This window comes from Taeniopygia guttata, chromosome 1, assembly GCF_048771995.1.
Source record: "Taeniopygia guttata chromosome 1, bTaeGut7.mat, whole genome shotgun sequence".
In the NCBI taxonomy this organism is placed as follows: domain Eukaryota; kingdom Metazoa; phylum Chordata; class Aves; order Passeriformes; family Estrildidae; genus Taeniopygia; species Taeniopygia guttata.
In genome coordinates, this window is record NC_133024.1 from 78,614,229 (window position 1) to 78,626,067 (window position 11,839).

Below are 11,839 nucleotides of genomic sequence, written 5' to 3' on the forward strand. Positions count from 1 at the left end.
ATTGCCAGTCACATTCAGTATGTCAGATGACTCAGTCATCTGAAGAAATAGTACATGTACCAAACAACCCAGGACCTCGAAACCTAAATGGATGTAGAAGTCACCAATTTAGAAGTCACCAATTCAGCCAACACCCTTTGAAATATGGAGACCTGGATGGACTTTTGCCTATTCAGCCACTGCTACTGCACTGGTAACCTTAAGGTGATCTCAAGGTAAGTTCAGTGGCAAAGAAAGAAGGAGCTGTCAAGATGTCATTACTTCATGGGTGTAATTAAGAAATGGACATGTTCATTCTTATAATAGGTCTGTGACTTCAGGGAAATGTTGTTACACATGTGTAAAGCAAAGAGGAAACTGAGCTAAATGTCAAGGGATTTACACCTAAGTAACAGGGGAAAGTCCAGTATCACAGTAAAAATATTTCCTGTGCTCCACCTTGTTTGAATTTTTTTACATTAAGAAAAGAAAGTAAATAAATTTTATTATTGCATAAAACCAAATAGTTCTGTGCCAGTCTAGATAAATTATAAACACCCTAAAAGTATAAGCACTCAGCAATAGGTCAGAACAAAATAACAATTTTTCCTTTTGCAAAATTAATCCATCCAAACACATAATACACAGTCTGTATTGGATAATCTGGAGTTTCAGAACGATTCAGGTTGGACAACACCTCTGAAGGCTATCTAGTCCTACCTTCGGCTCACATCTGGGTCACATTCAAAGTCTGAACAGGTTGCTCAGTTTCTCCAGTAGTGCATGAAAATCTTGAAGAAAGAAGATTCCACAACGCACCTGAGCAGCCTGTTAATTTCTTCCCCCCCACCTCACATATCCAACTGGAATTTCTCTTGCTGCAACTGGACATCTTTCTATTGTCATTTTGCAATGGACCTGTGGCTTCATTTGTAATGCAGCAGAAGACAGCTATGAGATCCACCACTCAGGCTGAAGAAACCTAGCATCTTTTGCTTCCTCCTGCCCATTGCCCCTTTCAGTCCTCCCTGGCACTCTCTTTAGTTTGTTAAGATTCCCATTACTAGTGGCTCCACAAGCTGACACAGTCCTGCAGATAGGGCACCATTATGCCACACAGAATCATAATGGTAATAATCACTTTGAATGCTCTGCTGGCCACACTCTTGCCAGTGCAGTTATCTTGCATCAACTGCAAGGCTACAGCACTGTCTTTGTTCCTGTTCCATCAAGATATCCAGTTCCTCTTCTGCAGATCCAGTCTCTAGGTTGTCAGCTCATGAGTTGGCATGAGTTAAAGCCTGTGCTTTTACCTTCTGCTACTCTATCGGACCTTATGTGGATTTTTTTGGCCTATTCCTTCCATCTGCCAAAGTCCCTCTGAGCAGCACCTCTGTTCTTCCCCTGTTTGGTGTCTTGGTAGCATTTAAATTCAGTTTATATGGTCCATTGTCCAGGTCACTGATGGAAATTAACAACATCAGTCCCTGCCACGACCCCACCTGCATCAGTCCTACAGGCTGCTTGCTTGGGCTTTTTTTTGTTCACTAGTTTTGAGTTAAAAGGCCCATTCTGTTTTTAACCACTCATCCATCTGCATCTCTATAACTGAGCTACAAAGCCTCTATAGGAAAAAAATGTGATAAAGGGATACAAGAAAAAGCACTGTTCTCTGCTTTTCCACAGGAACAGTCATAGACAGCAGTTAGTTTGTTCAGATCCTTCGCAAATTTGTGTCGGTTGTTTGCAAACATATGTGCTTGGAAATATCTTCCAGAAACATTTCTTGCATAGCCTGCCTGGAGATGGGATGATACAGACTTGACTGTAGTCTTCTTGAGCCTCCCTCTAGTTCTTTTTGAGTATGGACTAATATTTGCTTTTGTTCTCGGAGACTGGGAGCTGCCTCTGTTACCTTTCAGAGTTGATAGCACTCTTACAGTGACACCAGCCAGCTTCCTTGGCATCCCCAAGACACTGCCTTGTCCCATGGATTTCTGTATTCCCAGAGGGCTTAAGTGGACCGCAGCTTGGTTGTTCGTACGCCTACTGCTTTCACTAAATTCTGTCACTAAACAGGAAGATAGATACAGAAATCCTGAGATCTGGCTTTGCCAGTAAAGACCAAGGAATGGATTAGCTCAGCCTTTGTCACGTCCTTTTTTATATGCTACCCCACTCAGCAGTAAAGTAATACTTTCAGTTGTCTTCCCTCTGCTGTTCCTGTGTAAAACCCTTCACATCCATATCTTCTTTTCCAGCCTCAGCTTTCCCAACTCCTGCATTGCCTGTTTGAGCAATGGCTCTTATTCCTCCTTGGCAGCCTACACATGTTTCCACTTTTTGGGTATTTATTCTTTTTTCCATTTTAGCTCAGTTGGAATATATTGCTTTTCATACATGCTATTTTTTTTTGCAGAGTTTTCTCAGCTTTCCCCATGATAGGATAGACCAAACATCAGTGAGGACGTTGCTCCTGAATATTAGTTAATCTCTTGATATTTTTGCTCTGCAGGGATGTCTGCAATGAGATCTCATCTACTCATTTCTTGAAGCCTTCTCTTGGGAAATCTAATTCTTTAGACTATATTTTAATGGCATGGAATCAAAGTATTTATTTTGCTACTTGTCTTCTTCTTCTCTTTTCTCAGACCCTACAACCCTCATTTCAGTCAATGCAGCTACAGGCTCTACTCATTTATGAGACGATTATTACGGGTAGAATATCCAGCAGAGCACTTTCCCTATCAGGCCAGTCCAGCATCTGCTTCAAAAAAAATTGATTTTTGACCTTGAAGCACTCCAGAAACATCTTGAATTGCTTGGAGTGTTGCAAGTTACTTTTCTAAGATACATCAGGGATGATTAAAGTCCTTGTGAGAACCAGGGACCACTATTCTGATGCTTCCTCAGATTAAAGAAGGCTTGCCCACCACCTTTTCTCTATGGGACGGTCTACAGCAGATGCCTGTGTTGGCCCTCTGTCTGATCTTACCCATAAGCTTTTGGCTCACCCATTGTCTAATCGATAGCAGGGTGTGATTTATTTGAATTTCTTCTCATAGAGTGAAAATTCACTCCTGTTTTTTGTGGGAGGATGGATTATAAGAGAATAGAGATAGTGCTGAAGGCAATCTCGCCCCTGAGGAGTTGCAGCTGTGCTAATTACCAAAGAGTAGGAGCAGCCTTGCCCGTAATAGATCTCAGCTGTGTCCAGTAAGGATGGGTGTTATAAAAGAGTGGATTAGCTGGTCGAGAGGAGAGTTGGTGTTGGTTGGTTGTGTTGCTGTGAGGAACAGGGGATCTGGTGGTCATGCAAGGGACCATAAGGGTTAATATGTGCTGTGAGGGACAGGAAGAAGTCAGCTGGCCATGTGGAAGCAAGAGAAAAAGAGAAAGTGTTACAAGGAGCTGCCTGTGAGAACTCACAGAGAGAAGGTATGAAAGTTTTACAGTATGGTGGCGGTCAGTTCCTATCCACTGTTGACTGGTGCCAAGCACCAACGCTGACAGTTTTTGTCCTCTTTTACTGTCCTTCTTAAAGACCTGTGGCTCACAGCACAGCAGTTATGCCATTTACCTGAAATACAAGAGCTTAAAATATACCAGTGTGATTATGATTACCTCTGAGGAAGAAAGGTAATTGGAAATCAAGAGAGAAGTAAATCAAGATTACTTAAGAGATGCTGCAGTCTTAGGGGCTATCAAGTCCAAATGCATTGAAATCTTGAATGCTTGTGTCCTAGAAGGTCCATAATTGGATAAATTTTCTAGAGAAATTAGTTGGTTTTTAGAGATTATTAGCCTTGAGTATGAGATGATTACTTTATTGGATTACCCAGATTATATATAATCAGATGATTATTATGACAAATTAGTTATAGGCCATCTATCCTCCATGTTATTGACCCTATTCAAGCTTGAAAGCAGTTTACGTAAACACAAAATGTTGTTGCTTGTGGGATGCCTGTGATTATTACATGCCTGTGTGCAGCAATGACTGTCACATTCCAAGGGGCTCAGCCTTGGCAGCAGAGTAGAAGGGACATAAAGTTTTGGCTGTGTTCCTGCCAACAGTCAAGCAGTACTGTATCAACTGGTAACTGTGCAGATTTCTTCATGGTAGAAACCCTCTTTGTTCACACCTAATTCCTGGGGACCTCTGTCAGTGCTTTGTCTCTCAGAATGAGTGGAACCTAGTGCTCCAAGACAGGTGCCTGAAAGACTTTGGCTCAGATGAAACGTTGGATGAAGACTCTTCACCTTTTGAAATCTGTTTTTCCTAGAAGCACAAAACCCAAATAGCTTCAGTCAGTGTGTTTGTTGAAAATAATGTGTGCTGTTAAACTCACTGTTTTATACTGCAAATGAACTTTGTCTATAGCATCCCAGAGAATTCTAATCAGGAAAATGCAGTGGGAAAAAAATTCTATTAAACAAACTGTGCAAAAGATTGCAGAGATAAGAAGTCACATGCAAGTTACTGCTGAGCTATGTAAAATAGCTCAGCTTTATTCATTGTTTATTTGCAGTCCAGTGTCCATTTTTCAGTAACCTCCTAGCAGATAGCCCATATAGGAGCCCTAAGCAACAGAATAATAGACTCAGGAAAATGTTTTAGAATACAAATTGTCTGCCACAGTCTGTGAAGAGAAATCTTTTATTTAGTATGTAAGGATACCCAGTTGTAATCTCAGCACTACCAGAAGTTGTGATAGTTGTGGGAAAAAAAGGATGTCAGAATATAGAGAGAGGAGGAAAGAATAGATCTGGGTTTCTTTTCAATGTGTGTGCCCTCATCCATTTTTTTCTGTCTCATAGAAATTTGATATAAAATGTATATTTAGTTTAGAGTTATTTGGAAACTCTTTGCTGCATCTTTCCACCCGAAAGGGTTTTGTAATTTGTTGTGCAGGGCTAAGTTTAGCCTTGGGTCTCTGGTGTCTGATCCCATAACTCCTACCTTCCTGGATGCAGGGCAGTCCAGATGCAGAACCAAAGCAGAGGTTCTTCCCATCTAATTCCAGGATGAGAAGGTACTGAACTTCAGTCTTTATCTTCTTGAGTAAGTGCCGTAATCACTAGACAAATACATAAAATCCTACACCACTACTTTCAAGTCTGGATCAAGAGACACCTGCTCTTTCTTTTGGTGGGAGAAAGAGATCTATAACTTAAGAAAACTAGATCATTACCACAGTGTTTAAATTCTGTGTAATACAAATGGAGATATGGGGTCACTGATGATAAGTGAATTTGAAGACTCGGCAGACCTCTTGAGGCATTGTTTCTCGGCTAATTGTCTAAGGAGTATCGAAAATAATACTGAAGGGTCTAGATATATACTTGCAGCCCCAAGCAAACACCTAATATTTCACCAAGATAATGCTGAAGACAAGCATACAAATTAAAAATATATTTTTTGTGTATATTACATTTCTCTTAGTCATTAGTCATTAGAATTTACTCAACCAGTTCTTTAGATAATTAGTATTTTCTTCCAAGAGGATCTTTTCTCCAGATAAGCAATTCAGAGTTTTTCTATGGTATTAGACACAGAGTTCAGTCAGTTGTGGTCCATAAGCCAGATACCAGATGTCTACAGGAGATATGGATTCCTTATTTTTATGAAACAGATCCCCGAAGCTTGAAGTGTCCATTACAGATAGACGCAGACACCATGAAGTTCCCACGAAGACTCAAATTTGTATATTGCCCGAGGAACAGGTAATCTGAGTCAAAGCAAGCACTTCAATATAGCAAGAGCTTCAATATATCAAGAGTCCCCTCCCCTCCCCCTATGCCATTTGTGTCTCTGCTGAGACACAAACCCTATTTTTCAGTCTCTTTTTACAGGGTTTCTTCTTTTGAGGATCATTGCAACAGGAGATAGTACCCCTGTTGCTATGCATGAAGTCTCACTTGACCTTGGCTTAGCATTTGGAGTTCGTGCCACCCTTCTGCTGTTTCTTGCAATCCAGGTTGACAGTGGCAGGTGTCTCCTCCTTCCGCCAGAAAGTTCTTTCCAACAAGCTAACAGCCTGTTCTGTGAAATGCAATCCCCACAGAAATGTGCTGATGCTCTGAGAAGTTAGAAAGGAATCACGTCACTTTTTTTGCCACTTTGTGCCAGTAGAGATGCACAGGACCACCGTGAGCTGAGGCTTCAGTGATCAGGGATCTGTTCATACAGGAGACCAACACACTGAGTAATGGGTATATCTCTTGCCAGTGCGTTTTCCCAAAGCTCAACTGTAATTGAGCTGAATTATGAACAGAAAGACTGTGATAAGATTTTAATAAAATTGGATGTAAAGGTGAGTTTTAAATAACTTGAGAACATGACTGTTCAGGAAGACTCTGGTTGTATCTGTCTACAGCTGAAAGACCTAGAAGCCTTGCCATCTTGAGACAAAGATGGGACAAGGTACTATGATAATTCAAAGTGGATTCTGTCACTGTTTAAGTGTCTTTACTGCCTCCCTTTTGGGTATTATGGGATGCTACTTGAAGTTTTATGATATTACTGGGACATGCTAGTTTGATGACACCTCTGTTTCATCATCCTTCAGTCTTTTTTCAACCAAGACCCCCTCATCTCTCAGGGGGATGTGTTGATGTGAGTCACCTGCACCATGAATGAACCTGTAGGGAAGCTGTTGACACAAAAAGAAGGAATACCTATGCCTTTTTAAATATGTAATTTCTGTAGGTACTTTAACACTTGTCCTGTCAAGGCCTAGTAGGTATTCCTGGAAATCTGGTGTTGAGATGGAGAGACATAAAAAATGCAGGTAGTTGTGTGGAGGGTAGTGGGAGCCTGTGTATGCAGAAGAGAAAAATTGTGCTACTAGTGATGAATGCATGTGTAAATTCCATAGCACTACTTGGGAAAGGATCAGTAAGAATTGCTTTTCCATTATTGGAGCTTCTCTTAAACCAGGCTTTTTTCATTTATGCCTACCAACAGTCAGGCTACTGGCTGCATTAGTATATATCCTTGGAAACCATGGGAGTACTTTGGTAACCTAGAAACCATACTGAAGAATGTCCCTTACAAACATGAGTGGTGGACAAGATGATATCTCCCACCTCAGGCCGTGTCTGAGGAGGTTGAGTGTGCTGGCTGGAATCTGTCTGTACTCTGAGGCAGGGTCTACTGACAGAATAGGATTTAACAGACTGTGGGCTATATAAGGGGCTACACCATTACAGACCTTCTCCTATGACAGTTCCTTGGTCCAGCATGGGATTGAACAAAGCTGTTTCCCACTTCTGAAGCTGAAGTAGATAAAGTTGTTGAAGTACAGAAAGCAGTTAATGCTTAGTATTTGTGTTTCTGCACTTTTCTCTCACACTTTAGCTGTTCATTCTTGTGACTTGGAATTTGCTTTTCCATACTTTACAATATTTGATGGATTTTTTTTACTGCTTGTGTTCATGTTTGATGAGAAGGCATGAAATTTATTCCTCTAAAATGAAACTCTACATGCAGAGATGCTGCTAGAAGGATTTATAGATAGATAAACTCTGTTTAGTTAAAAGCATACCAGCTAAAGAAATGTTTAGATAATGAATACTTTAAACTTTTTTCCTGTTACTTAATTCAAGATAACGATGATAGCTGGTCTTCAACTTTGATCCAGAAGTATAGGGATCCAGTTTCCGTCTCCATTTCCAGACCCACCTGTTTAGATAATAATCAGGGATAGTTTTTCCTTTCCTAAAATAAGTCTAGAAGCATGAAAGGCTTCTTTTTGCCACTGGAGGTCACTGTAGCTCTACAGGAAAGAAAAAACCATCCCACACAACACAACTAAAAACCCAGCCAAAACCACCCCCACCAAAAGCCAAAACAAAAATCCAAACCCCTAAAAAACATTAATTAACAACTGACCAGGGAAAGGTTTGAAGATTGAGTGTTCTGAGGCTTTCTTTACTGTGTTTACAGTGTGAAAACTGTGGGATATAAAACAAAAACAAAACCTACTGAAAAATGTGACATATTTTTGCACCTTTTTTTTTTCCCCAAATTGTGCATGTTTAGGATATATTTTGAGCAAATAGTGTAGGAGTCCACTTCCCACGTGCTCTTCTACATGCCGAGAAGATTTCAAGTGCTCAGTGTGAGATAGAAGGCACTAAGCTAATGCTCGTTCTCTCATCTTTACATAGGAAAGGATTTTTTTCTACCCCGATTTTTTCCAGCCTCATGTGACTGTTATCTGAAGTATCTGCATCCCTTTGCTGGCCACCTCTTCAGGAGATCTAATCCCTGAGGATACAGGAAGCATAATAACTGGGGTTTTGTAGTTTCTCAAAATTTCACCTTTGTCCTTCTTTGCCCCACCACATGGTAAAAGTGCCACATCTGCCTCCCAGCAGTTAGATGAAATGCTCAGCCACAGCAAGCCCTGGTGCACCAGGACCTAAACCCAGCTCTCATTACTCCTGATTACTGATGCATATGCAAGTGCTGTAACTGGCACTCTAACGAGCACTGAGCTGCCTTCACTGAAACTTGTTACCTGCTGCATGTGTAGCAGTGACACCAAAAAAGGCTGCAACATCTGTGAAAAGGTGGTTAGGCTTCATGGCTTTTATCCTGCCCTGAGCTCTGTGCTGCTGCAGCAGTCCTGCCATCAGCTGTCAAGCCATCCAGTTTAAAGTCAGCTCGGGAAGAATGAAATTTGGCAGTAATACACAAAATGGTTTCCTTCAGCAGAGCACTTTAACATATGCTCAGTCAGTCCCTGACTTCAAATGGTGCATAAAAATATGGTTGAAGAATACAAAAACTTTTAAAAAGACTCAGAATTTGTTAAGTTCTTGTACCAGAATGGTTTCCTGTCTCTTGTACTCTTAATAGGTGCAGCTCAGAGATCTGTCACTAGAAGTTATAGATCTTGTCCCAAAAAAAGCTTCTAGCTAAAGGCAGTCAATCAACAGTTAATATGAAAAATACAAGTGAGGGAAAATACAGGGAGACTCAGGATCTGCTTTAGTAGATTGACATCTACTAAAATCACTGGAGCTGAAGTTCTTCCTATGCAAGGCACAAACCTCAGTTTCCTTTGTGTTTTAGCTCTGAGGGGATTCCCCCTCTCTGCCTCCTTTCAACTGTGCAGAAGAAAGCATATGAGTGAATGAGGGTTGGCACCTCCCAGCCCACCTTTAGGTGACAGTCTTGCCCTGTGGTGAGTAAGATGAGCTGTGCTATCAGGAACATGAGAGACGTGGCTTGGAGCAATCTGCCTGTTTCCCTGGGAAGGTGTTCATTGTAAGTGGGGTGAGCTGGCAACTGAATGGCAGGAAAGGTCTCAAATGTGCATTTCAAAGAGAAGCTGGTTCACTCACGTCTCTTTCTTTGAGGTTACAACTAGCCAATTTAATAGAAAATTCATGTATGCTTAAGTGTTGGTTGTTTATTATATGTATTGACATCTGATACTTAGTGCAAATAACCTTTTAGCACGTATCTGGACACTGATGGTGCAAAATGTGGCTAATAGGCTTGCAAGAAAAGTGTGTGGTGGATTAAGAGTAAAGATGATCAAATCATGGAGGGGAATCCCCTGGATTCATCTATCTGCATATATACTTACACTGCAGTCTGCAATTGGCTTGTGCAGAGGCCAGCAGCCCTGCAAGGTGTGTGGGGTAGGGATGGGGCATGCAGCACTGCAGCTGCATGTTGTCTGTATTTCAATAAAAAGGCAACAATTTGGAAAGGGCTTAGGACTCTGATGTGCAAAAATGCACCCAATACATCATTAGGATTGAGTCCTGAGCTAGAGTTGGAGGGCAACAGAGAATTGCTATTCCAAGGCAATTCATTGCATGTCTGCCACGCACAAAAAGTGTGTATGGTAAAAATGCCGGTGAGAATGTGTGGAGAAGCGGAGAAATAGGGGAATAGGTTCACAGCTGGTCTTGCAGTTAGACATTGGTACCATAAGGGTACAGCCCCTCTGACACAAAGGTGTTACTTAAATCCTTTCCTGTCACAGACTTGTCTCACAGCATTACAGACAGAAGGGAGAGGCTGGTACAAAGGACGCCATGTGAGGGTCAAGGTACGTGCTCTACTGCTTCCAGCTGGCAGAAATTTGAGACATTTAGAATGCTGACTTAGGATTTTCATCTGATTTACTAGCCTTCTGGGCTAATTTCTTTGAAAGTCAAGTGTGGGAAAAGACCTTATTTGAGGTCTACAATTTTCCCTGTACTGTGTGAGTCTGTGCTTGAGTCACATCTGAGAGAAGCAGAGAGCACAAGTTTTGCTCAGAAAGGCCTGATGAGGGCTGCCAGGAAAAAGGGCTGAATGCAGAGTGTGAGCTGAGTCTGGATGTTATTCCTGTAGAAGAAGGGATGGGGAAATCTCCAGGTGCAGCAATTATCCCTAGAGGAGAGAGAAATATGTGTGGGTGGGTCTGGAGGCATGCACAGAAGGGGTAACCCCAAGTGCAGGTGGCCACTGCTGCTCCTGCTCACTATTGAGAAACCTCCTTCATTATTTTTCAAAGTGAAAATAGAAATCATATATTTAACACCTCACCAACCAACTTTGTTGCTTTCAAAATGTTTTGTATTTACATCCTTTCTCTACTATTCAATTTGAATATCAGACCCAAAGAAGAATTTCAGAGGAAGAGAAGGTAGTTTCTAAGGGCTTTGCAACAGGAATTTCACTGTAGGAGAGCTCAAAGAGAATTTTTTTAGAAAAGTTAACATTTGATACAAACCTGCAATCTAATTTGGAAAATCAGCTCTTTAGCTCCTGATTAAAAACTGTGGCTGACAACTCTACAAAAACCAGCCATGCTTTAAGCAGGAGACCTGGCATCTGAAAGACATTATCCATCAGTTTGTCCTTAATACTACATCAACGTCTTTGGTAGAAGTAGGACCAAACACAGGGCTATGTACTTGAAGCTCAACTTTGCTAATTATCTGTAACTGCCTGAGTGATTTTGGGCAAGCCTCTGCACTCCTGCCACTGTTTTCTTGTCAGTCAAATATGGTTTTCCTGCTGAGTGCTATGAAGTCTGCATTTTCTCAGGCACTCCAATGTTTCCAGTCTGTTTACCAGTTCCTCCCTGTTTTTCCAGGGCTGTTGCTTGGCCTGTTACCCTGTGTTTGACAGGGATATCGGACAGCTATGGGATAAGCTGCCTTCCTTTCCTAGATCTCCCTAAGGAGCCTAAAATGCAGGTCAGTCTCCACTAAGGCTGCGTGGCACTCACCATCTTGTGCTGACCTATGCCTGCCCCAGCAGCATATCTGGGAACAATAACCAAAACCTGCTGGGTCAGTGAGGTTTCAGCTCACTCATGGGCTTCCTATCAATATCAGTCCTAACAAAATCGTAACGGAATCATCTACCCCACTTCTAGATAGTGGGGATGAACAGGTTAAAGCAAGTCTTTGTGTATGCTGCTGAGTCTGGTTCAGTGCTAAGCTTGCACTATTGTGAGTCATGAAACATAAGCGAGGGGTGGTAGTGATAACGGGATGTGTCAGTCTGTGCCAGCAGTTCTACCAAGTCCTTTCTTGGCTCCTGCAGGGCAGGTTGCCTTTGAAAGAGCAATTCGGTCTATCACTTTCTCTTCCCCCTTAGTAAGCTCAGTCCTGGTAACCTGTTTTGTTGTTTCCCTTTTATTCCTCTGCACTTTCTGAGAATATGTTGTCTCTGCTGGGGTGATTTTGAAGTGCAGGCAGGTTGTGCAGATGTCACAGTCATGTGAGGTGTGGTCAGAGCCTTGCTCAGCTTCAGGATCAGTCATACAGGCTACATGAAATCCTTTGCCTATCAGAGAAGGTGAGCATTCTCTTCTGGCTGCTGCAAGGCTCAAAACAT